Raw genomic sequence first — 24138 nt, 5'->3', positions numbered from 1 at the left:
CAAAAAGGAAATACCAATATACGATTGGCACACACTCCCTGGAAAAGGTGCAGACATTTTCTTACCTGGGAATTTTATTTGATAACCGTCTTAATTTTAAACCCCTTTTAGATGAGAAATGCCGGTCTTTAGTGAGTTGTACCGGCGCTATCATGAATTTTGCATGTAGGGTGGGTCGTTGGTCACCGGAACAAATTTTACAATTGTATAACTCAAAGTGCTGTGCCAAAATACTATATGGTAGTGAGGTTTGGGGTTTCATTAACTCACAAAGTGTCCAAATCGAAGCGAACAAATACCTAAGACAAGTTCTGAGAGTCCCGCAAAGTACACCGTCATCTATCATCCATGAGGAAATGGGTGTAACCTATGTGAGGGATAGGTCAGAATTAAAACCCATTAAGTATTGGATTAAGATTTGGACTAACCCCGAAGCATCACTAACCAAGGGGATTATAAGGGATTGTTTGGCACGAGATCAGGGAAGGAATATCCCATGGTTGAAGTACGTGAGGGAATCCTTGTCAGCCCTGGGGTGTGCGGACTTTTTTAATAATCCAACAAAATTATTACTGAGGGACAAGGCCTATGTTACTACGGTATTCACAAAATATGTGGCTGACCGGAGGGAGGACAGTGAATTGAATAAACCCTCTGTGAGAGCGCACATCTTGACCAAATCTTGCCTGGGCATTGAACAGTATCTGTCCTTAATACATAACGCTCAAGACAGATTTTTTATGACACGCTTCAGGCTAGACTTATTACTGCACAGTCTAGCGGTGCCGGCAGGTTACACTAAGACCACAGAGTTGAAGGGTCCGTGCGGCTGTGACCAACGGTCTCCGCAGGACACCCGTCACTTTGTGCTGCTCTGTCCCTACTACGAGCACCCCAGGAAGCGTTTTTTAAGAAGTATTTTAAAAAGGGGGGGTTTTAAGCAGGCCAAGGTGGCTTTATTGTTTTTGAAATTGTCTTCAGAGGCGTTAACTCTTTTTTCTACTGTTAACTTCCTAAGGTCGGCAATGCGTTCTTGAAATACCAGAGGAGAGGAATAATTATACTAACTTCAACACCGTTAGGTCAAAAGTCCTGTAAATGAATTGTGTGGGCAAGGGCACCTTTTAAAGAAATGCAAACTCATTGGGCCTACCTGTCAGGAATATGAACTTTTGCAAGAGTGTTAAAATTATATTTAATGATGTTAATTCCTTTTTCCTTAAAGTTTATATGAATGAATGAGTATTAGAGTGCGTGATGCGGCTGGTTAAGAGCATTTTGTTGGTGGCAATTTTTGAAATGCTTCTCACGAAGACAACCTGCAAAGGACTGGAGTGGCTAGAGCTATTGGTGAATCAGAGTTTTTCAAAAGAAATAGGAGTTGCAAACTGGACGGACATAAGGTCTTGTTTGGCAAATGCAATGGTGCACCCTAATCAGTTCACCATCAACTGCTACTAATAATACTATACCTACATAAGAAGAAGACACAACTTTCGGGTGTCCAATATGACCATGGCCACTCTCTTGTTTTACTGGTTGAGCAATGACATGAGAAAGTAAAATAAAGCCTTCTCATCACAACAAACATGTGTAGAATACCTTACTTGGGAATGCAGTCTGCCATATTCAAATCAGTCTTGACCCTGCTCCCCCTGGGAACAGTCCAGCTCAAACTGCCATGCCAGGTCTTCCCTGGACCGGAAACAAGCATCCTAAGACCGGTTTTAGTGGTATCACCCCACATCAGCCAGGGTATCTTGATTCCAGTAGCATGGTGAGCACGGGACCCCAGTCTGTGCATACCTGTCTCACTTAGATTGACAAAGTATAAAAAAACAAATGATGAATGGAATGCTGAACAATGTCAAACATTCACCCCCAGTACAGATGTATGGGCTCAAATCCATCTATGTTATACTCACCACACTATTCCAGCTTGGACCCTACCATTTGCAAATCTGTCTTGACCCTGCTGATGAGGGGTAATACCCTGAAACATGTCCCAGTATGCTTGTTTCTAGTCCATTGAGGACCTGGCCTGGCAGTTCAGGCTGTACTCTCTCCATGGGGCGCTTGGCCAAGACTGATTTGCATTGGGCTGGGCCCAAACTGGAATGGCATGGTGTGCAAAAAAACAATCAATTTAGGCCCAGGACTCTGCACTCCGAAACTAGTCCCAGGATGCTTGTTTCCAGTGCAGGGAGGAACTGGTCTGGCAGTTTGGGCTGGAGCCTGTTCCCATGGGGAACAGGGTCAAGACTGACTTGCATATGGCAGGATCCAAACTAGAATAGCATGGTGAGCAAAAAAAAACATCAACTGTACTGGGGGTGAATGATTGACATTGTGCAGCATACCTTGATCAATTATTCTTTTTGCCTTTATGGAAAATGTGACATTGCACGAGTGAGAGCACTGTGTTGTATACTTTTGTATCTCATTTTCATAGCGGATACTTAAAAAACAAGCATTCCAATACAATCTGTCTCGCCTTTGGGAACATATATCTATTTAGCTATGCAGCACATGAGCCTTGGTGCTGAAACATCTACTGTTCTTTAACATGGAGGGAAAGTAAGCACCAAACTGCATGACACACCAGGTCTGGTAACACATGGAAAGAAATATTGCCTTTCAGCGGGAAATGGTATAGTCCAAAGCTCTGTTTTTAATAACAAAATCAGGGCTTTTGGTGGTCACACTACTGAAACTACAAGGATTGAAAAAAGTATATTGTCTAGAGATGCTCGTGGAAGACAATTTCTAATGACTGGAATCTAGATAATGCCTAAGTGATTCTGTTATTTTACTGACCACTACTGGTCCTTTTCTATCAAGAACGTTAAATAGAGGCAGTTACCATAAAACAAAAAAAAAAGAAAGTCTCTCGGCAGAAAGCAATTCTGGTATTTTACTGATCTCTGCTGGTTTTTTTTTATCAAGACAGTCAAATACAGGCAGTTGAACAGAAAAAAAAGTCCCTAAGAGGAAGCAAATAAGTCCTAGGGCTTATGTGCAGAGCCCATAAAGTACATACAAGTAAATAATAAGTATATACTAAAGTATATACAAGAAGTCTCGAATGTTCGACCTAAAGATGCAATTAATGCCTTGTCCGCCTCATTGTCTGCAGCCGAAACCGGTCCCAGGATGCTTGTTTCCGGTCCAGGGAAGACATGGCTTGGCAGGTCGGGCTGAACTGGTCCCATGAGGCACAGGGTCAAACTGATTTGCATATGGCCATGTCTGAACTGGGGTGGTGGAGTGAGCTAAAGAATGGTGATGGATTCAACCCAGATCAGTTGACTGGGGGTGAGTGTTTGATTTGCTCAAACCCTCCGCCCATCATCCCATTTTGTATCGCTATGTTCGCCCTAAGTTGGCAGGGTATGCACAGATGTGGATCCCGTGCTCACACTACCACTGGATTCAAGCTAGCCTGGCTGATGAGGATTATGAATCTGAAACCAGTCCCAGGATGCAGGGAAGACATGGCTTGGCAGTTCGGGCTGGACAGTTCCCATGAGGCACAGGGTCAGACTGATTTGCATATGGCCATGTCTGAACTGGAGTGATGGATTAAACCCAGATCAGTTGACTGGGGGTGAGTGTTTGATTTGCTCAAACGCTCCATCCATCATCCCCTTTGGTATCGCGATTTAGGAGCAAGTACATACCAGAATCACGCGGGGCACATACTTTATACTGAACTCTGCTGCAGGTTGGAACGACGGGCTCCGCCTTCCTGTTCCATTGTACTAAGTAACAGTGTACACAATTTGTGACAATCGAAAATACATATGCCATCTTGCTAGAAAAACGGGCTAATGTAGAATACTGCGGAAAAGGAAAATAGCGCAATAACTCCCTACGCTTTAAAAAACATGAGGATACCACTTTGTCATTATCCGAATGGGAATCTCGCTGAGCTGCATTTTATCCAGCACGAATTGTATTATCTGCTTGCTGATATTTACTCTCCCGTTTGACTGACATGCTTCACTATCTATCAATGTCCATGGCGTAAAGTGAAAGGTATGAAAGCCTTCTACGAGGCCTTTGACCTTGCAATGCTCTTCCGTAGTGATATGGCACAAATAGAATAAAAATAAATAATCTAAAAAGCCGAAAGTCCAATGCATTATCACACATTGCAGTGCTATCCCCACAAGATAAGAGTGCGTCCTACATCGTGAAGACGAGAGGTGCAAATGATGCACTATAATTCACCAGGGGAACGAATAAGAAAGGTTGGAGCTAACAGCTTTGAACGTACTCGTGCTAAAGATTGAGAATCTCCCAGATATCAGATGAATGTACATTATCAAGAGAGAGTCTTACGTTTATAGAAGCCACTAAACAAAACGCTGTATCAACTGAAGCAGAACGGGCTAGTGCTTCTGGCGCTCAAGAGACCACAGAAATGGAAAAGTGCTGTTCATAAATATTCATCTGCACCTCAAAAGCATGTCAAATGTTCTTTTGACCTCCAGGGTAATTTTTCAGAATATAACTAGGGGATCTGCGTGCAATCATTTAATTACCACCAACGGAAGATGCACAAATGTAACACATTTTCCCATTCAAACCTTGTCATGTTTTGTTTGGCTTGCTCTAAACTACCGGATAGCTTTTTAAAAACACTCACAAAAGAAATCTGAGCAAAATTGCAAACCATTATTAAATATGTTATATCTAAAGTCTAACGATAATGCCTATGGTTACTGAAAAATTGTTATCTAATTGCTTTGATGTTAGTACCTTATTATAACTAGGGTCAGCAATAAGATTGTGTGAACCAAAGCCGAGATAAACAATCATTTTCAAAGCCGACAGGTCTCGCCTATGCGAGAGCTAGTGGCTTTGGCAATATATATATTAGCCATGATGTACACCAGTGTGACTGATGTTAAGCATGGCTAAAAGTTAGTGGCGTAGAGTAGGGTGGAGTTGGGTTGATTGGATTGGAGTGGGGTAGATTGTTGAAGGGTGGAGTGGGGTTGAATGGAGTGGGGTGAATTCAGGGTAGATTCAAGTCAGGTAAATTCGAGTGGAGGAGGTGGGTAGATTAGCGTGATAGATTGGAGTGGGGTAAATTGAATTGGGGTAGATTGGGGTGGAGGTGGATAGGTTGGGGTGGAGGTGGATAGGTTGGGTTGAAGTGGAGTAGATTGGAGTGGAATAGGTTGGGGTATATTAGAGTGAGGTAGATTTGAATGGGGTAAGTAGGAGTAGGGTAAATCAGGATAAGTGGGGGAGAGTGGAGTGGACTATATTGGGATCGAATGGAGTGAGAAAGCAATTCTGGTATTTTACTGATCTCTGCTGGTTGTTTCTATCAAGACAGTTAAATACAGGCAGATGAACAGAAAAAAAGTCCCTAAGCGGAAGCAGACAAGTCCTAGGGCGTATCTGCAGAGCCCATACAGTACATACTCATATGAGTCAATAATAAGTATATACTAAAGTATATACAAGAAGTCTGGAATGTTCGACCTAAAGATGCAATTAATGCCTTGTCTGCATTTGGGAAGAGTGGAGTGGAGTGAATTAGTGTAGATAGGAGTGGAGTGAGTTAGACTGGAGTGGACTTGGGTAGATTAAAGTGGGGTGGGGTAGATTGAGGTAATTTTGAGTGGGGTAGATTGGAGTAGAGTTGGGTAGATTGGGGAAGTGGGGTTGATTTGAGTAGTGTGGGGTATATTGTGATGGAATGGGGTAGAGAGGTGTAGATTGGGGTAGAGTGGGGTAGATTGGTATAGAGTGGAGTAGATTGGAGTAGATGTGAGTACATTGGAGTGGGGTAGATTGAATCAGGGTGGATTGGCGTGAAGTAGAGTACATTGGGGTGCAGTGGGGTAGATTGGATTGGGGTAGAAGAGGGTAGAGTGGAGTGAGAAATATTAAGGTAGATTGGACTGGAGTGGTGTACATTGGAGAGGAGCAGATTGGAGTCGAGTGGGGTAGATTAGGGTAGCATGGGGTACAGTAGAGTGGAGTAGATTTGAGTGGGATATGTTAGGTGAATTATGATAGATTGGATAGAAGTGGGCTGGATTGGAGTAGAGTGGGCAGATTGGAGTGAAATAACTGTATGGGGAATATTGGGGTAGATTGGAGTGGAGTTGGGTAGATTGTAGTGGAGTAGATCGAAGTGGCATTGGATCGAGTTGTGCATGGTGTAGATTGGAATGAGGTGGGGTACACTGTATTAGGGTGAAGTAGATTGGAATGGAGTGGATTGGGATGGAGTAAATTGGGATAGATTGGAGTGGGTGGATTGGGGTGGTGTTTATTAGATTGGACAGGAGTGGGTATATGTGAGTAGCATGTAGTAGATTGGAGTGAAATGTAGTGGAGTAGATTGGGGAGAGTAGAATGGAGTATGGTAGATTGGAGTAGAGGGAAGTGGGGTAGATAAGGTGGGTTGGATTGGGTAGAGTGAAACAGAGTAGATTGAAGTGGAGTGGAGTCGAATAGTTTGAACTGGGGTAGAGATTTGAGTAGAGTTAGCTAGATTGAGGAAGAGTGGAGTGGGGTATAATGTATGGTTTAGAGTAGGGTTGATTGGAAGGAAGTAGGGTAGATTGGAGTGGGGTAGATTAAAAAGGATGAGTGGAGTAGAATTGGGCAGATTAGAGTGGGGTTGATTGCAGTGGGGTAGATAGGAGTAGGGTAGATAGGATAGAGTGCAGTGCGAAATACTGGATAGATTGGAGTGAAGTGGGGTAATTTGGGGAAGAGAGGAGTGGTGTGTATTGGGGTAGATTAAAGTGGAGTGGGGTAGACTGGAGTGTAGTTGGGTACATTGGAGTGGAGTAGGATAGATTGGGGTAATTTGGAGTGGAATACATTGGGGTATAGTGGAGTGGACTGGGGTAGATTAGGGGAGATGGGTAGATGTCCATGGTTTGTGGTTGATTTGAATGGGCTGGGTAGTTTGAAGTGGAGTAGAATGGGGTAGAGAAGTGTAGATTGAAGTAGAAAGGAGTAGATTGGAGTGGAGTAGATTTGGGTAGATTGGGTTAGGGTGGGGTAGAGTGGGGTAGATTAGAGTGGGGTGGACTGGATGGTATAGATTGATGTAGGGTAGTTTAGGGTGGAGTGGTTAGGGTAGATTGGATTGGGTGGATTGGGGTAGAGTGGGTTAGACTGGACTGACTGGAGTGGGGGAAATATGAGGCGCATGTGGCAGAATGGAGTGAAGTTTAGTGGGGGTAGATTTGTTAGAGTGGAATATAATGTGGTAGATTGGGGTAGATTAAAGTGGGGAAGATAGGGTGTATTGGAAGATTGTAGTGGCATAGATTGGGGTTGAGGATAATAGGGTAGATAGGAGTGGAGTGGGTGGAGTGGAGTTGGATAGATTAGAGTGAGTCGAGATTGGAGTGGAGTGCGATAGATTGGGGAAGAGGAGTTTGGGATATCTTGGGGTGGTGTGGTTTGGAGTGTTGTGGAGTGGGGTAGATTGGGGTAGAGTGGGGAAGATTGGAGTGGAGGAGATAGGGGAGTGGTGTAAATTGTGGTGGGGTAGATTGTGGTTTTGTAGATTAGGCAGGAGTAGATTGTAGTAGGATAGATTGGGGTGAGGTGGGCTAGATTGGAAATAGAGTGGAGTAGATGCAGTAAAAGTGGAGTGGTGTGTGGTGCAGTGGGTTAGAATGGAGTGGAATTAGGTAGATGGGTGGATTGGAGAGTGATAGATTGGAGTGGAGTGCGGTTGATTGTGGTAGGTTGGAGAGGGGTGGATTGTGAAGGAGTTGGGTAGATTGGAGTGGAGTGGGGTAGAATAGAGTGAAGAGGAGCAGGAAAGATTGCAGTGGAGTTTCGAGTGGAATGGGGTAAATTGGACTGGGGTACATTGGAGAGGCGTAGAGTGAAGTGGGGTAGATTAGAGTGGGGTCAGCTAGATTGGAGTAGAGTGGTTTGGTTTGAGGTAGACTGGAGTGGGATGGATTGGATTGGGGTAGATAGGAGTGGATTGGAGTGGCATGTGGTAGACGGATAGGTTGGAGAAGAGTGGGATCGATTTGTATGGAGTGGGGTAGAGTGGAGTGGGGTAGATTGGAGTAGGGTAGATTGTATTGGAGTTGGGTAGATTGGGTTAGAGTGGGGTAGATCACAGTGGAGTGGGGTCTATTTGGGGGAAGGTAGAGTGAGGTAGGTGAATTGAGGTTAAGTAGAATGCAGTGGAGTGGGGTAGACTGGGTGGAGTGGAGTGTAGTAGATTGGAGAAGAGTAGATTGGGGGATTGTAGCAAAGTGGGGTGGGGTAGTTTGGGGTACTTTGGAATGGAGTTGGATAGTCTAAAGTGGAGCGGGATAGATTTGAGTGGGGTAGAGTGGAGTGGGGCAAGTGTTGTAAGTGGAGGGGCGTAGAGTAGGATGGCATGTTGTGTCATGGAGTGAGTGGTATAGTTTGAAGTGGCGTGGATTACAGTGGCATGGCGTTTCATAGAGTGTCTTAGAGTGGAGAGGCATAGAATGGAGTGGTATGTTGTAGAGTGGAGTGGGGTGTCATAGACTATAGTGGTGTAGCTTTGAGTGGAAGGGCATAGAGTGGAGTGGTGTAGTGTGGAGTATGCATGATGTGGTAGCCAGAGCCAGACTGGGAACCAAAACAGGCCCTGGCAAAGTGCTCGGCCGCCCCCCCCTTCTCCCCGTGGGGTTGGGGGTGCCGCTGAGCTCTTTGCCAGGGCCGGTTTTCTGCTGTTTTTGTTACAGGGCCGATTTTGCAGGCATGCTGCAAAAACGGCTATGTAATAAAAACGGCCCCCAAGGGCCCCAAACCGGCCCCCCGCCTGTGTGGCGCACCAGGGGATTGCCAGGTTCCCACTACGGCCAGTCCGGCCCTGGTGGTAACACACTGTTATTATAGACAAATTTTCAATTAAAATGACCATTATATTTGCAGCGTAATACGGTTTTACTGCACAGAAACGATAATGTGTGCAAATGTCATCATCTATACAGAAAATAATGTTTCATTTTTACTAATTCAGATATTTTCTGGAACATAAGCAGAGTTCATTTTTATTTTTTTGTTGTACGCTAGAAAAGAGAACTTCCCACACCCGCTCCTCTTACATGGATACTCAACAGGTTTGTCACATGTATTCTCTCACTTTGAAGCCAGAGAATGTAAAGTAAACACTAATCTCCCTCAGAAAACAATTGACATTTGACCTTTGTCTTTGTACGCAGAGCAAATGTGACAAGATAAGAACAAAATTAAAAGACATGCTTACAGAAAACAAAATTGTTGAGGAACACAGTAAACAAGATTCTGGCAACGGGACGGATAAACTCAAGCTGCACAGCATAAAGCAAATAAACGCAGCAAATAGATTGCTAGAAAATTGGAGTTACAAACCACAAAGCCATTGGTAATAAAATGGTGAAATGCTTTCCTAGATTATCTTTCTGGATGTCCCTAAGATGTCTTTAGCTGTCTGGTAGGCCTTGACCTAAAAATGAATGCAGTTGAATTGTCAACACATAGATTCCTTTTCACCTATGCCTCATGAAGTAGGTTCACTGAAGTCACATTTCTAGAAATGCATCAATCAGAATCAGTTAGTTTTCGTAATTAAACATAAATCTTGTCTTATTTAAACCACTCTATTCACCAAGTTCCAGGTCACAAAATCCACCCTAAAAATTGCACTCAAGGAACAACCAACCAGAAGCCTCTAGGAACATATTGTGAAGAAACCAAAGAGATTGGTACCTGCTCTCCACTGAATGAAGAGAAACAATTACTTCAAAAAATAGGTCCTTTAGAGCTGCAGTTCAGTCACTCCTAATCCCACATCTGGAGTTCGGTAATGTCTTCTTCATAGCATCCCAGACTCCAAACTGGCCTCTTTTAAGGGCTTTATATATGATGGAGAATTACTTACCATTGAGAATGCAACACTCCTTGCCTGACAAAATATGCTCACTCACCCCTGTCCTGGAGTAACACCACTAGCTCAATATGTCCATCTGCACTTTCTTCATAATGAACTACATTGGCTATTAACACATCATGACCATCACCCCAACCTATTTGAATAACAGTCTTACTCCCTTCAGGTCCTCGTGGCCCTTGCGCAATCAGACTGGAGATAAAGAAGTTAAAAAATGTGCAATAAGTCAACAAACCTTTATGTAATCTCCAAAGATCTGAAACAACATCCTGTATACTTCAAGACCTCAACAGCCCTCCTCCAATTTAGGAAAAAAATGAATATACGCCTGTTTAAAGAATATTACAGCAAAAAAATAATCTGTTCAAATCCACTCTCAGACCCAAGTATCCTGACCATCCAATCATTGACTTTATCCTTGCCTTTGTCCATGCACACCGCTCTTTTAGCTAAGTTCATACCATACAAGCCTACCGGCCCCACTCATCTCAAGTTCTGCTATAATGTGCCATCAATTCCAGGTGAGTGCTGCCTCTTCACCCTGATGTTATCCCAAGGCGAATCTTTTCACTGGTTCTTTTAAGGAACTTTGGCTGCTGCCATTTGGAAGTGGGGGCCATCTGTACAATACAGAAAAACATTCCTATGTTTGAGATCATTTACAAAGAGTCGTACATTTTAACCTGGCTAATTAATATTCACATTTCAGGCCATTCTATGACCCCTAGCAAAAGGAGATTTTGCAAATCAATCTAATAGTACAAGGATCCATTTGCAAATTGGATACTAGTTGCAAACTGTCAATGCTCAATTTGCACCCAATTTTTGCAGTATAGTAGTGTATCCGACCATCAGTACCTCATTAGTTTGGTTTTTGGAGTCCTGACTTTACTCTACTCTGGTCTGACACAGCCTGATAGACATACAGATCGATCTCAGCAGATATACAAACACCTCAACAGTTTCATTTTACAAAAGCTTCTGTGTTTGGATAAAAATAATACATCTTACCAGACTAATTGAAGCACTACAGCTTCCTCCTGGGGTATTATATTCAGTTTCAATTAAGTGTTGGATGCCTTATCCCACTTTAACTCACCATATAAACAGCCTTGGACCATGACATTTCTCTATAAAGGCAAAAAGAAACGCTCTTACAAACCTGTAAACAATCAAGTTAGTGACAAGTTAAAGGACTGTCGATGACGCCTATGACAGCTAGAACATAAGTAGAGATTGTCGTATGCAGACTCTTGCCTTCAACTTCAGGGTGCAGACAAAACATCTGAATATGTCTGCAGCTCCATCCTTAAATTCACCCACACCACCAAAGCACCTCTTTCAGGCTCTGAAGATATTCGATAAAAATTCCCAAGTATCCTCTAAAGTTTTGCCATTCTAAGAATTCTGTAAAGAATCAGTGTAGTTCATTTCTAAAATCCATAAAATCTGTACAGAAATAAAAAAACTCATTCTCCCTTATCAAATATCGCTTCACCATGGGGGTGGAGCTTGCCCGGCCTGAAGGTGACCGCTATCTAGGTGAGCTCCTTCGGCCACACATTAATCCGGCATCAACCCATGCTGATATTCTATCTGTTTGCCTTCCTGACTGACGATGAGGGGCGGTCGCTGTAGACCTGTTACTTCTTCATCGACTGAGAAGTGGGGCCTGGAGCGGACCGCAAGGCCTGTTTGGAGCTCCAGTCAGAGTACTGGGGGCGGAGCAAGCATCCTGTGGCCCTTTACCTCTCCCTATAGCCCCTGCCGTGAGGGTCTCGCCGGGTGCAGTGGCTGTGGCCTGTAGCCACGATCTACACCTGGCCTCGGCATGGGCCATAGAGCCTGTTGGAATCCTTGCAGGTGCCGAATGAGGACTATACAGCTTTTTCCCTGTGCCGTTTGCCCTGATCCCATGGCGGTGGATTCCACTGCTCTGACTGGCTGTGCCAAATTGTGGATTGCACCTTCGTCATCAGGGCCTGTTCACCACCATTGAAGATCTCCACTTAAAGGTGAGCCTGTTATGGGTGTTGGGACAGGGACACGAGATGGCAGCCAGCTGGTCGAGAGGATCCTGTCGGAGTTTCCCTGCACGCGAGCACCACCGTTTTCCTTGGGGGCAGCAAGGCTCTTTGCGGACTCTCCTGGACGGGCCGCTGGTTGCTGGTGAGTGGCAGAGTTCGGGTGGTGCTCTTCCTCCGTCAGCGTTCCTCAGAGTGACGGAGGTTTTGGCAGAAAGCGTATAGGACTGCTGATCGCTGTGGAGTGGCAGAGTTTATGTGGCGCATTTCCTCCACGGCTGTTCTTCAGTGAGGCGGAGTTTTTTTTTGTGGAGAGCGCGCAGGGACTTTCGCCTAGACGCGTTGTGGGGCGTGTTCTCTTCCCCTTGGCTCAGCGGTCTTTTGGCAACTTTGAATTCGATTTCTGGTCACCCAGTGCACTCAGCCTTTTCCAGTCAGTAAGGTTTTCTTTAGATCCCCTCACGGAAGGGCTGCCTTCCTTCCGCTTTTCTGCCTGCAGTTCTTTCCTCCCTAAGACTCCTCCTCTGAGGAAGTTCCCGCCTTCTTCAAACTTCCTGACTGACTTGTGGAGAAATTCAGCAAAACTGAAAGAGGACTTATTCTCCCTCAGCGTTTGTTAGGGTGTGCTGGTATATATATACATATTTTTTTTTACTTCATCCTCACTTCATTATAGCTGCACAATTTTACTCAAATGTGCTTAAAAAAAATTTCATGCTCATCTTTGTAATATTTTCTTCTTTTGTAACTTTGTGGTGATTTTATCTGAAATTACACTTTCTGTTAGGCAGGGATTTTCCCTCTTTGGGGTGCTTAGTCTTCACTTTCACTGTTCGGTTGCTCAGCAGCATTTAACCATGGCTGGAGCAGGAATGAGTCAGCCCCCCCTTTCCTTAATGAGTTAGGAGAACCAGATATACCATGGAGGAGATGGGAAGGAATTTTCAAATCCTACCTGATAGCCTTAGGGGGAGGCAACTTCTCTAATCTAAGGAAACAACACATTCTCCTACACAACCTAGGCATTCAAGGTAGGAAAATTTACGAGGACATAACAGGAAGATTAGTAGATGAGGATAATGAGGAGGAAATTGAAGGGACAAATGTGTACGAATATACATTGAGAAAATTGGAGGCCCATTTGAGAGTTAAATTGAACGTAGTTTTAGAGAGGCACACATTTTTTAAGAGGGTCCAGAAGAAAGATGAGAAAGTAACCTCATATGTGGCAGTTTTGAGGGGCCTATCCGCTACGTGTGAATTTGGGCAACTAACAGACTCGCTTATCAGGGACCAACTGGTGAGATGTACTAATGATTCGAAGATTCAGGAAGAATTACTAACCAGAAATCCAGACCTAGAAGAAGCATTAAGTATAGCAAAGGGCTTAGAACACACATCAATGTGCATGAAAGAGATGAGGATTCACGAGGGGGAAAGCAAAGGGAAAATTGAGCATAAGGCCACTTCCAGTGAAGTAACAGTTTATAAAGTGGGGGATAAAGTCAATGAACCACAACCTACTAAGACTGAAGGGTTACAATTTTTTAGATGTGGGAGTCCAAATCACTTGGCTAATAACTGTGTCCTGCCAGAAATGTTATGTGCAGAAAATGCAACAGGAAAGGTCATTTCTCAAAGGTATGTAAGGTGTACACTCCTAAAATCCATGCTATTGAAAGTTTGGAAAGAGAGAAGGATTCAGAGAACACATATGTATTCCAAATTGATGATGAGAATGTTAATGAAGATATCAATTATCCTACGTATGAAATATGTTAAGATGGTGAAAAATTTCAAGTGTGTGCGGATTCATACTCCCCATTTACTCTGGTTGAAAAAAAAGTTTTGATGAGAAATTCTCAAAACATGAAGTTAGAGAAAGCAGATATATGTCCATCGGGTTACAATAAAGAACCCATACCTTTAGAAGGGATGGCTAGAATGAGAATATCGTTTAAGAACAGACACACAGTGGGAAAGGTGTATGTCACCACACAAGGGTCTAGCCTTCTTGGGAGGAAACATAGGAAGGAGTTAGGGATCACTCTTGACCCAAATAATAGAGAGCAAGTCTTACTAGTGGAGCCACCACGGGTACGTTCAAACCTCTTCAATGAATTTAAGGATGTATTTAATGAAAACCTAGGTATGTTAAAGAACTACATGCACAGAACAATTTTAAAAGAAGGTGCCATGCCAGTTGTGCACAAAACACGATCTATTCCTTTGCTCATGAGGGAACCTTTGAAATTAGAGCTGCAGAAACTAGTTAACCAAGGTGTCATTAAAGAGATTGAAAGTGCAGCATGGTTGACGCCTGTGATTATCACGACCAAGGATGGTGGACGGAACATCAGACTCTGTGTGGATTTGCGAGACTTGAATGCCAACATCCTTGTGGACAGATTTCCCCTACCTCAGATCAATGAGATGCTTAGTACTATTCAAGGTGCAAAGTTTTTTGGTGTGCTTGATCTTTCCTTGGCCTACTATCAAATAAAGCTCCATCCTGAGTCACAACCATTGACAGCCTTCACAACACCTTTTGGAAATTATACATTTCTAAGGATGCCTTTCGGATTGGCGTCCAAAGGGTGATGCAACATGCACTAAGATATTGTAACAAAACAATGTGCTTCCAGGACGATATCGTCATTATTGGCTCAAGTGAAACTGAATACAACGAAAATGCTAGAAAAGTTCTGGAAAAACTCAGAGAGGTGGGCTTCACCACTAAAGAGAGTAAGTGCAAACTTGGAGTTAGCGCCCTGGACTATCTGGGACACACAATCTCAGAGGAGGGTATCAAACCTAAGATTGACCTGGTGAACGCAGTTAGAGATGCACCCACTCCCACCTGTAAAGAAGACATTCTATCATTTCTAGGGTTAGCGGAGTACATGGCAAAGTATATCAAGAACTTTGCCACGATGTCTCAACCTCCCAGAGATTTGATCAAAAAGACAAGACATTCTGCTGGGGCATAGAGTAAGAAAATGCGTTGACGAACATAAAGGAAGCAATCATTGCAGCACCTTTCTTAGGTAATTCCAGGGTAGAAAATGACACCATAATCTCGTCAGATGCCAGCAATAAAGGAATTGGAGCCACCCTTGCACAAAGGATAAATAATAAAGTGAAAGTGGTTGCCTTTGCGTCCAGGATGCTCACAGTTGCTGAGTCCAACTATTCTACTGTCGAAAAGGAAGCACTGGCAGTATTTTGGGCTATTAAACACTTCGGATTCTACGTGTGGGGTGAGCCATTCGAAGTACACACTGACCACAAACCACTTGGCAGCAGGGATGCAGGGGGGTGAAAAGGGGGAAAGGTTCGCGCAGGAAGATTACAATACGCTCTCTTTGTTAGCCTCTGGGGACGGAGCTGCCACCCATTCAATGGCCCTGTTGCAACTGCATCTGGAGGGTCAGGGGCCTTTCCTCCTCACTGGCAGGAGCTGTGACAGTGCAGCAGTGGTATTGGGTGCTGCTCAGGGACGTATTGGTACTGCAGGCACTCGGGCATTGGCGGAAGGGCCGGTGTCTCACTGCCCTCTGTGGGCCGTTTTTTCCCCTTTCCCAGTCCACAGAGAGCACTGGACAGGGAGAGGAAAGCAGCCTCGCTGTGCGGCCGTTCAGAGATGATCAGCTATGGCATCTCCTTCACCCCCAGCCCTGCCAATCAATCATGCTGATGGTGGGCTGGGGATGGGTGATTGTGTGCAAGAATCAGCCTTCCAGGGGTTAGGAGTTGCTCAGGCCAATGAGCCATTTTCACCTCAGCCCCCCTGGGGCCCACTCAGTCTAGAAACAGTGTTTGCAATAACACCTCATCCACATCCCTTCTCATTCATGGCATAGTGGGCGAGGAAGAATGGGTCTCACTGTGGGGGCCAGGTGATGTTGGGAACTCGCACCATCTTCACCTTATCTTCCCTCCACCCCCATGGATGGCCAAGCAGCTGTGTTTTTTGCTTTATCCCCTTTCCTGCCAGGCAATTACCCTGATGCAGGGAAGGACTGGGGAGGGCTGAGTAATTTACAAATAGTTGGGGCCTCGCTGTTTGTCAGGTGTTTCTGCGCTGTAGGGCTGAGGAATAATTTTGTAATAGAAAGGGGTCTCGCTGTTTTTCAGGTGCTCCAGCGCTGGAGGGTTGGGGAATAATTTTGTAATAAAAAGGTGTCTCGCTGCTTTTCAGGTGCTCCTGCCCTGGAGGGCTGGGGAATAATTTTTTAAGAGAAAGGGGTCTCGCTGTTTTTCAGGTGCTCCTGCGCTGGAGGGATGGGGAAACATTTTGTAATAGTGATGGCGCGCAGGATTACCATGTCAATAAATCATACTCACCCGGGCCCATAAACATTCACACCTTTGAACGGGTAATCTTACTTTTAATTTCTTAACCATAAGAATTTTATATTTCAGTACTTATACTTATACACCTATGACTTACCAATCCTTGTCACCTATGTTATAAATCCTAGGGATCGAAAAGGGAGTTAGCATAATAAGTAGTTGTTTTTAACAATTAGTTTAAATGTGTACCTTTCCTGAAAAGAAACCACAGACTCGGAGAAGTTTTAAACACTTTATCTATGCAAGGTTTTCTGAGCCAAAGGCCACAGGACAGTGACCATACATTTTACTAGCAAGAATATAATCAATAGGACATAAAGTTTGCAAGAAATCACAGTAGCACCTTTAAACATTGGTACCTGGGAAGGATGAGAAAGGGAAATAGCACAAGGACATACCACATGGATTATATTTTCCTAGAATGGTGCAAGGACCAATCCTGGCCACGGGCTGGGGCAAAGACAGGGCTCCTGACTAATTAGGTGCCAACAGGACAGAACAGGTGCACATCAGGACAGGTAACCTCCACTAGTGCAATGCCAGTATCGCACCCCTTTCTCTGAGCCAATTTTCAGATACCCCGATTGGGTAATCGACAACTCTCCCTCAGCAATTTATCAATTCTTCTGACAAAGTGCTCCGCCAGCACCTCTGCTCTCGATCTCCTATAGCATGCTTGGGTCAGTGACAGGTCAGCTACTCGGACAAGTCGGACAATTGTCTCTATCTAAACCTACCTTAGTTATACCATTTCTAGGGCAATGTACCACCCATAAATGTTGCAAATCTATGTGTTCCCCTTCAGTGATTGGTCATAAAGACGAGGAGAGGTCATCTTACCATACTAAGATGAGGTCATTTCTCATTGAATTATATTGATTCAAGTTCCCGCCTATAATTTATTTTCTCATGCACTTTTATTCCACCCAGCAATATTGGTTTCAATTTGAATACATTGTATTTGATACAGTTCATTTTCCTTCCTTAGTTGAGGTCAAATATGCAGGTTCCCATGAACATCGTGGGTAAGATGGGTGTTGGCAGGCATTTAATGACAGTGACTTTAGACTTTTCAGGGATTCTTTGCACAGGCGCAGCCTTTGTAATATGGAGTTGGTGTCACATACATATTAGAATACAAAAATAAATGAATATCCTGTATACCACTTATCTCTACTCTAACCCCATTACTTTATTTATACAACAGTATTAATAGTTAAGCAGAACGAACAAGGTTTAGTACAAGCAGCAGCATGTGCGTTAGTATGAGTAAACATGAAGCAGCCATTTTGGCACTAGTGCGCAGAAGGAAGAATTTCCCACCAAGCGAAAGATAAGTCACACCATGTAGATGTGGCAGAAGCATACGCAGCAAAGTTCCAGTGTTCTCGGCGGCCATTTTAGGTCACTCGAGTTACTGTTAGTAAAAGCACATTGACAAGCTTCCCCTAGATACTAAATATGTTGTGTAATGCAATTATTAGTAAACAAAACATGTTGATTAATTAATTATCAGTTATTTCGAGAAGACTAAATCCAAGCAAGTTTCTATACGTATGAAACCTTGCTCCATCAATCCACTCTTTGATGATACTTTATATCATCACTAATTATGGAAGCAGATGCCAACTTTAGCACTCTCCCAGTTCAATTACTTCAATTACTCTGGGAGTTCTTTTTTCACTTTTATTCTGGAAAACTTTAATTCTTTAATATACATATATATCCCCCTTTTACTCTTCCATTGGAATTTCATCTATCTTTCGTTTCTTCTTTTTCTCATTCACTGTATACCTTATCTCTTTCCGCAGCATTTGCACCAAATCATTATCACCAAGATCAATAGTGATATTCCCTTTATTGGCATCAGTACTTTACCTACAATGCTTCTAACAACATTAGAAAGCCAACTACCTACTGAGGAGAGACCATCCGTTAGTCTCTTCCATGCACTATCAACCAGTGGTTTCAATTCTTCTTCCAAATGTGTAATACTTCTGACATACCTTCCAATTTCAATACTTTGATCAGGTATGTAAGTGCAACTTCGTGGAGAAGTGTGGCTCAATGGTTAGAGCGGCAGACCCTGATGCAGAGGTCTGGCCCGGGACCAGGGTTCAATTCCCGCCACGGCGGGTCTTGGGCTCAATTTCCTCAGACCTGATCATTCTCGCCTCGGTGCCTATTCTAATCATGGGTCCCACTCTGCAACTCTGGGCAATAGCTTGCTTAATCTCCACAACGGTCCCAACAGTGCTGGGATGCCTGGCTTCACCTTGGGGGTGCCCAGGAGTTGACATTTCCCAGGGAAAAGCCAGGAAGGGTTCCACAGCGGTATGCGTGCCAGCGCCAGGACACCACAGTTGGGGTATAGGTGCGCTTTACAAGTACAAGTACAAATTCTTCTAAATTCTTCAACATTTTACAGAATCCACCCTCTTTTGCCAATAATATATCAAGAGCAAGTCGATTTTTTAAAACCATAGATCTGATCTCAATTAATTCAGTATTGATCTATAAGAATCCTCCAGCAGTGTCAGTCGATAAACGATCCACCACTGTAGACAATTTACAAATTCTTTGAGAGTTCAGAATTACTTCCACTGAAGGTATCAATGTACTAAAAATATCACCTACAATTTCTGCAATACTAGCTCTTTTATATCGTGTTAGTTCATTTTCGTGTTCATTGCTTCCAGTGATTCTTTTTACTTGGTATACCTTTGGGAATACTATTCCGAAATAGCAACTTGCTATTCCAAAATAGCAACTCCCATACCAATGATCAGGCTGCTTAAAGTAAGCTTTGTTCCCACAAGTATAATAGACTCCAGGAAATACTGGATCAGTTCCCCCTTTTAGTCCCCAACCCCCAATTATCAGGAAATTGTATTTACATTCACTGGAACCGATGAATACATTGTTATACTCAGTTTTCAACCTATGGAGACAGATTTTCACTTTCTTTTCAAAGTCCAGAGATATAGCAGCGTGAGTCCTGCCAGTTGCCAGAAATTCCTCCCTTTCAGCCCATTTGGGTATTTGGGGTTTCGGTTCAGTGGCCTTTCTATGGAAATCCTGTCTCCTTTTCTCTACTATATTCAAACATATTTTTTCTTCCTCATGCAATTTATATGTTAAATTGTCTTTGTGTGCATCAGCTATATCTATTATTTTCATTGTTAGAAAATAGTCACCCATGAACTGTGCATCTCTACTGCTAAGGACGGGATTCATTTTTCTACATATAGGGATTTTAGAAAAAATGACGTCTAAATTAGAATAATAATACTGTAACTTTCCAGTTCTATAAAACAAACTAGTAAATATACTACATGAAATACCATATGTCAGGGGTAAATGGTGGTAAGTAACTCCTTCAGCTACAGATGTTGGTAATTTCATACAGACATAGCAATCACTATCTTGCATTGTCTCTACATAATGAACTAATAGGTTAGCAAATACATTCAAATCTGTTTCATTTTTATTTCGAAAGTGATGTAATTCTATCTCATCTGGTGCTTCTAAGTCTACTCTATCTTGTTTATAGTGTGCTACCTTTCCGTGAATACTAGTGTCATTTTGTTTAGCAGCCATCAAATAAGGGATTGCTATTGTCAGTCCTAGCCATACTATAAGCACTATCGATATACTACATATGCATATTCTACAGCATATCTTTACAGCATGTCTTTTCGAGTTTCCAGTATTTCTGGCATCAGCCATTTTGATTAAGGAGACTTATCCCCTCTTTGTAAACTTTACACAGGATATAACTGTGAATTTATCTTAAGTTGGTCTCACTTCTTCGATAGATTGATCAACAATCAATTCTTCATCACTTTCATCACTAATTTCCAGATTCTCGAAATCTTCAAGCATGACGTAAGTCCATTCAAGACCTTTGAATTTATTGTTCAGTCTTTTCAAGTGTGGACTTCTTCGTCTTTCATTACTGGTTGATGGCTCAGTTGGACTTGTTACTTCATCCACTTGTTCAGGTTCTTCATTTATTGTTACTAGGCGATATTTCAGTCTTTTAACAAATTTAGGCCATTTATCGCCTTTTCTGAGTCTTTTAGCTGGCACTGTGCTTTCAGTTTCTTCAGATGTTCTTTTGTTTTCTTTGTGTTGTGGCACAATTTAATTTTCGTCAACTTCAGGTATCCTCTCTATCTGACCTTGTCCAGGGCTTATTACCGTTGACGTTTCTGCCTGGATGGATTCTTCTAGACTAGTCTGACCTGGTTCAGGATATTACTTTGTTGGCCTGGAATTTTTTATTCCTCCTGAACCTGTTTTGCTAATCCTGTCTGGTCCTGCACAGGTCTTTGAATTCCTTGATTGTCTTCTGCCTGTGAATTTTTCTAGTACCTATCTGTCCCTCCTCAGACACAGGAGTTCTCTTGGGTGTTTCGTTGGTCTGAGTACATTGCTCTTTCTTTATCTGGTCCTCCTCAAGATTACCCTTGGCTTTGATTTCTGTAATCTGAGTATGTTCTACTATTCCTGTCTCATCCTCATTATCAGTCTGACTATCTAGATACATTTGGCTTCTTGTTCTTATTCTTATTTTAGGTATATTGACTACTGGAATCCATTCATCCTGACTGGTGCTCAGTTGTTCTTCGTCAACTACTTCAGGATCAACTTTTTGAGACCCTTCAGCTGCACAACCTTCAGATTCAACTTCGTCAGGCAGTAGTTAGCATAGTTATCGAGGAATGCTTTTTGTCACTTCTTCTTCACAAAATCTGAGGACATAGAGTACAATTCTCTGTGCAATTAATAAATTAAGGCTGAGTGCAAGTTGTGAACCCTGCTGTCTGCATTGTAGATCAAAGGCAGTAGTCGGTACAGACATATGTCTGCGGTACTGTGGCGCTGGGTTTGCAGGGGGCTTTTGTGGAGGAGGCCCGCGGTCATGGCGGCAGCTTCATGCCAGGGTGAGGGAGGCCGCTCTGGCAGACTCATTGGTCTTCCCAGAAGTGAACCACGCCCAGGACCTTGCCTATTTATTCATACTCCTAAGCTGGAGCGGCGTACGTTGGATCAGATCACTCCGCTTCCAAGGGGGACAACACAGCTACATGACCGAAATCTTCCCCACTGCCTAAGGTAACATGGTTGTGTCCACTGTGCACTACACTACAAGTATCAATAGTATATCTCCACATGGAGAGGTTTGTGGTTTGCATAGTGAGGTCTGTGCAGCACATCAGCATTACACTTGGCATTGCGTGCATTATTATTGAGGAGTCACTTGCCTTCTTCATATATAGTTGGTTGCCACATCTCCCAACATTCAGTTATTGTGCGACTGAGGGGCCATGGTATTTTGGGATGGTCCATTGTCCTGTTTTGCACTGCCTCAGTGGTAGTAGTGGGGGGTTGTCCGTGGGGAGGTTCTGGTGGTGGTGGCGCTGGGTGTTGTGATCTTGTTGGGTGTCAGAGCTGCATGATCAGTTGCGTGTTGGTCTTTAGATGTGGCTGTGAGTTGGGTCTAATTCACGCAGTAGATAGTCGACCTCCTTACACAAGTTGAAGGTTGATGTTAATTTGTTACTGGTAAGTCGGCTTATCGTCTGCTTTTTGGATCGCATTGCAGATTTGGCTGGTTGTTTAAAATATGGGGAAGTGGTGTTTTCATGTTTTCTTTGCATGGGAATGCCTAATTTGCATATCATTAGCGTTAGTTGTGGCTCTCATTTGTGGCGATTTTGTTGGCGGAAGGTATCGATGGAACAGTGGTGAGATCTGCAGTTTTCACCAGGTTGAGAATGGGATGATAAAAAAACACAGAAAAAAAGATATGTTTATTGAACCTTATAATTAGAAATTAGCATTTAAAAACCTTTGAAATTTACAGAAAAAAACATAGGTTTCAGGGGCGTTATACTTCGTTGGATATTTCACTCATACAAAATGATAGAAATTCCGCTGTTATAGTTAGTTGAGCTAACTATAACTCGCGCCCCGCAATGCACTGCTGATGACGTCACATATTACATCATTCATGACATGGTCAGTGACATCACTGATGACATCATTAATTACATCTCAAATGACATCACTGATGACATCATCCACATGACAATCTGATGCACCTCATCAGACCTAAATATGACACTTGATACACCCACTCTAAAATACAGACTATATTTTTCGAAACCTTGAACATACCAATACCAGTTAGTACATATCCACTGACTAATTCCTAGGTCTACACACACATCAATTCCTTCACCCATACAGTCATACATACATACAGTCAGGCATCAACACAGCATTATCATATCCAGTCACATATCTATACAGACACCCTAGACACCGCCTCTCATTCATAGAGTTATTCCACACCTAGTCAGAAATGGAAATAATTAATCACACTTTTATTTACTCACCTGTACAGTTATACCACCTCATTTATTTAAACATACATTTACACTCTAATACAATAACTAATACATGTATGGGTGAAGGAATTGATGTGTGTGTAGACCTAGGAATTAGTCAGTGGATATGTACTAACTGGTATTGGTATGTTCAAGGTTTCGAAAAATATAGTCTGTATTTTAGAGTGGGTGTATCAAGTGTCATATTAAGGTCTGATGAGGTGCATCAGATTTTCACGTGGATGATGTCATCAGTGATGTCATTTGAGATGTAATTACTTCAGGTTTAATGACCAATTTTATATGCAGGTCAAAGGTACGGCCATGGGCTGTCCTTATGCGCCGGAGATGGCCATACTTTACATGGCGGAGTACGAGAACAGATTTATCTACTCCGATAATCCCTACAAGAAACAAATAAAACAATGGTGGAGATACATCGACGACGTTTGGCTCTTGTGGCAGGGGAGCCAAGCGGAGTTGACCGCTTTCCACTCTTGGATCAATGATAGACACCGCGATATTAAATTTTCACTGGAGTCCAGCAACCACAAAATGACATTTCTAGACTTAGAAATAACATGCACAGACGGACACTTGAATTCCACCCTTTTCCGCAAAAAAACGGACAAAAATACCATCCTTCATCATCGAAGCGCTCACCCCAGAAGCCTGAGGGACAATCTGCCCTACGGGCAACTTCTTCGCATTCGAAGAAATTGCTCGGAAGTGGCTGAATATGACAAACATGCGACCAGGTTTTGTGAAGAAATGCAAAACAGAGGGTATCCCAAGAAACTGCTCAGTAACTCTAAAAAGAGGGCACACTACACCCCGAGGGAGTGTTTACTCGAGCGAAAACAAAAACCAGAAATGGACCGACTAGTATGTGTGTCTACCTTTGGGTCTGACACACATCAAGTAAGACAAATGGTACTCAAGAACTGGCATCTACTAGAGGAACTTGAATGCCCATTCCCGCGACCGTTATTTGCCTACAAGAAAAGCAAGAGCATTGGCCAAAGCGTAATCAGGGCTGATGTATTGACTCCTAAGCCCAAAAGTGATTTGATCTCAATATGGGGCCTTAAGCCAATAACAGGGCATCACAGATGTGGAAACTGTATATCATGTGCATCTACAATTGAAGGGTCGGAATTTGAACATAGAGGAATCAAATGCCGCAATAATGGATTTTCTAACTGCAAGACCCGAAATGTGGTATATGCAATCATCTGTGCCTGTCAAAAACTGTATATAGGCAAAACGACACAACAGGTCAACAGTCGCATCACCCAACATAGGTCACGCATTAAAAAGAGAGTGGAGAGTGCCCCCATGGTGCAACACTTTCTGGATTCAGACCACAGCGACATGGACTTCAAGTGGACCGTACTGTGCACAGTAGGGCCATCAGGAAATAAGGGTCCGATTGACATTGAGGAAA

The sequence above is a fragment of the Lissotriton helveticus genome, chromosome 6 (genome assembly GCF_964261635.1).
Source record: "Lissotriton helveticus chromosome 6, aLisHel1.1, whole genome shotgun sequence".
Classification (NCBI taxonomy): Eukaryota; Metazoa; Chordata; class Amphibia; order Caudata; family Salamandridae; genus Lissotriton; species Lissotriton helveticus.
This window is presented reverse-complemented; position numbering follows the sequence as displayed.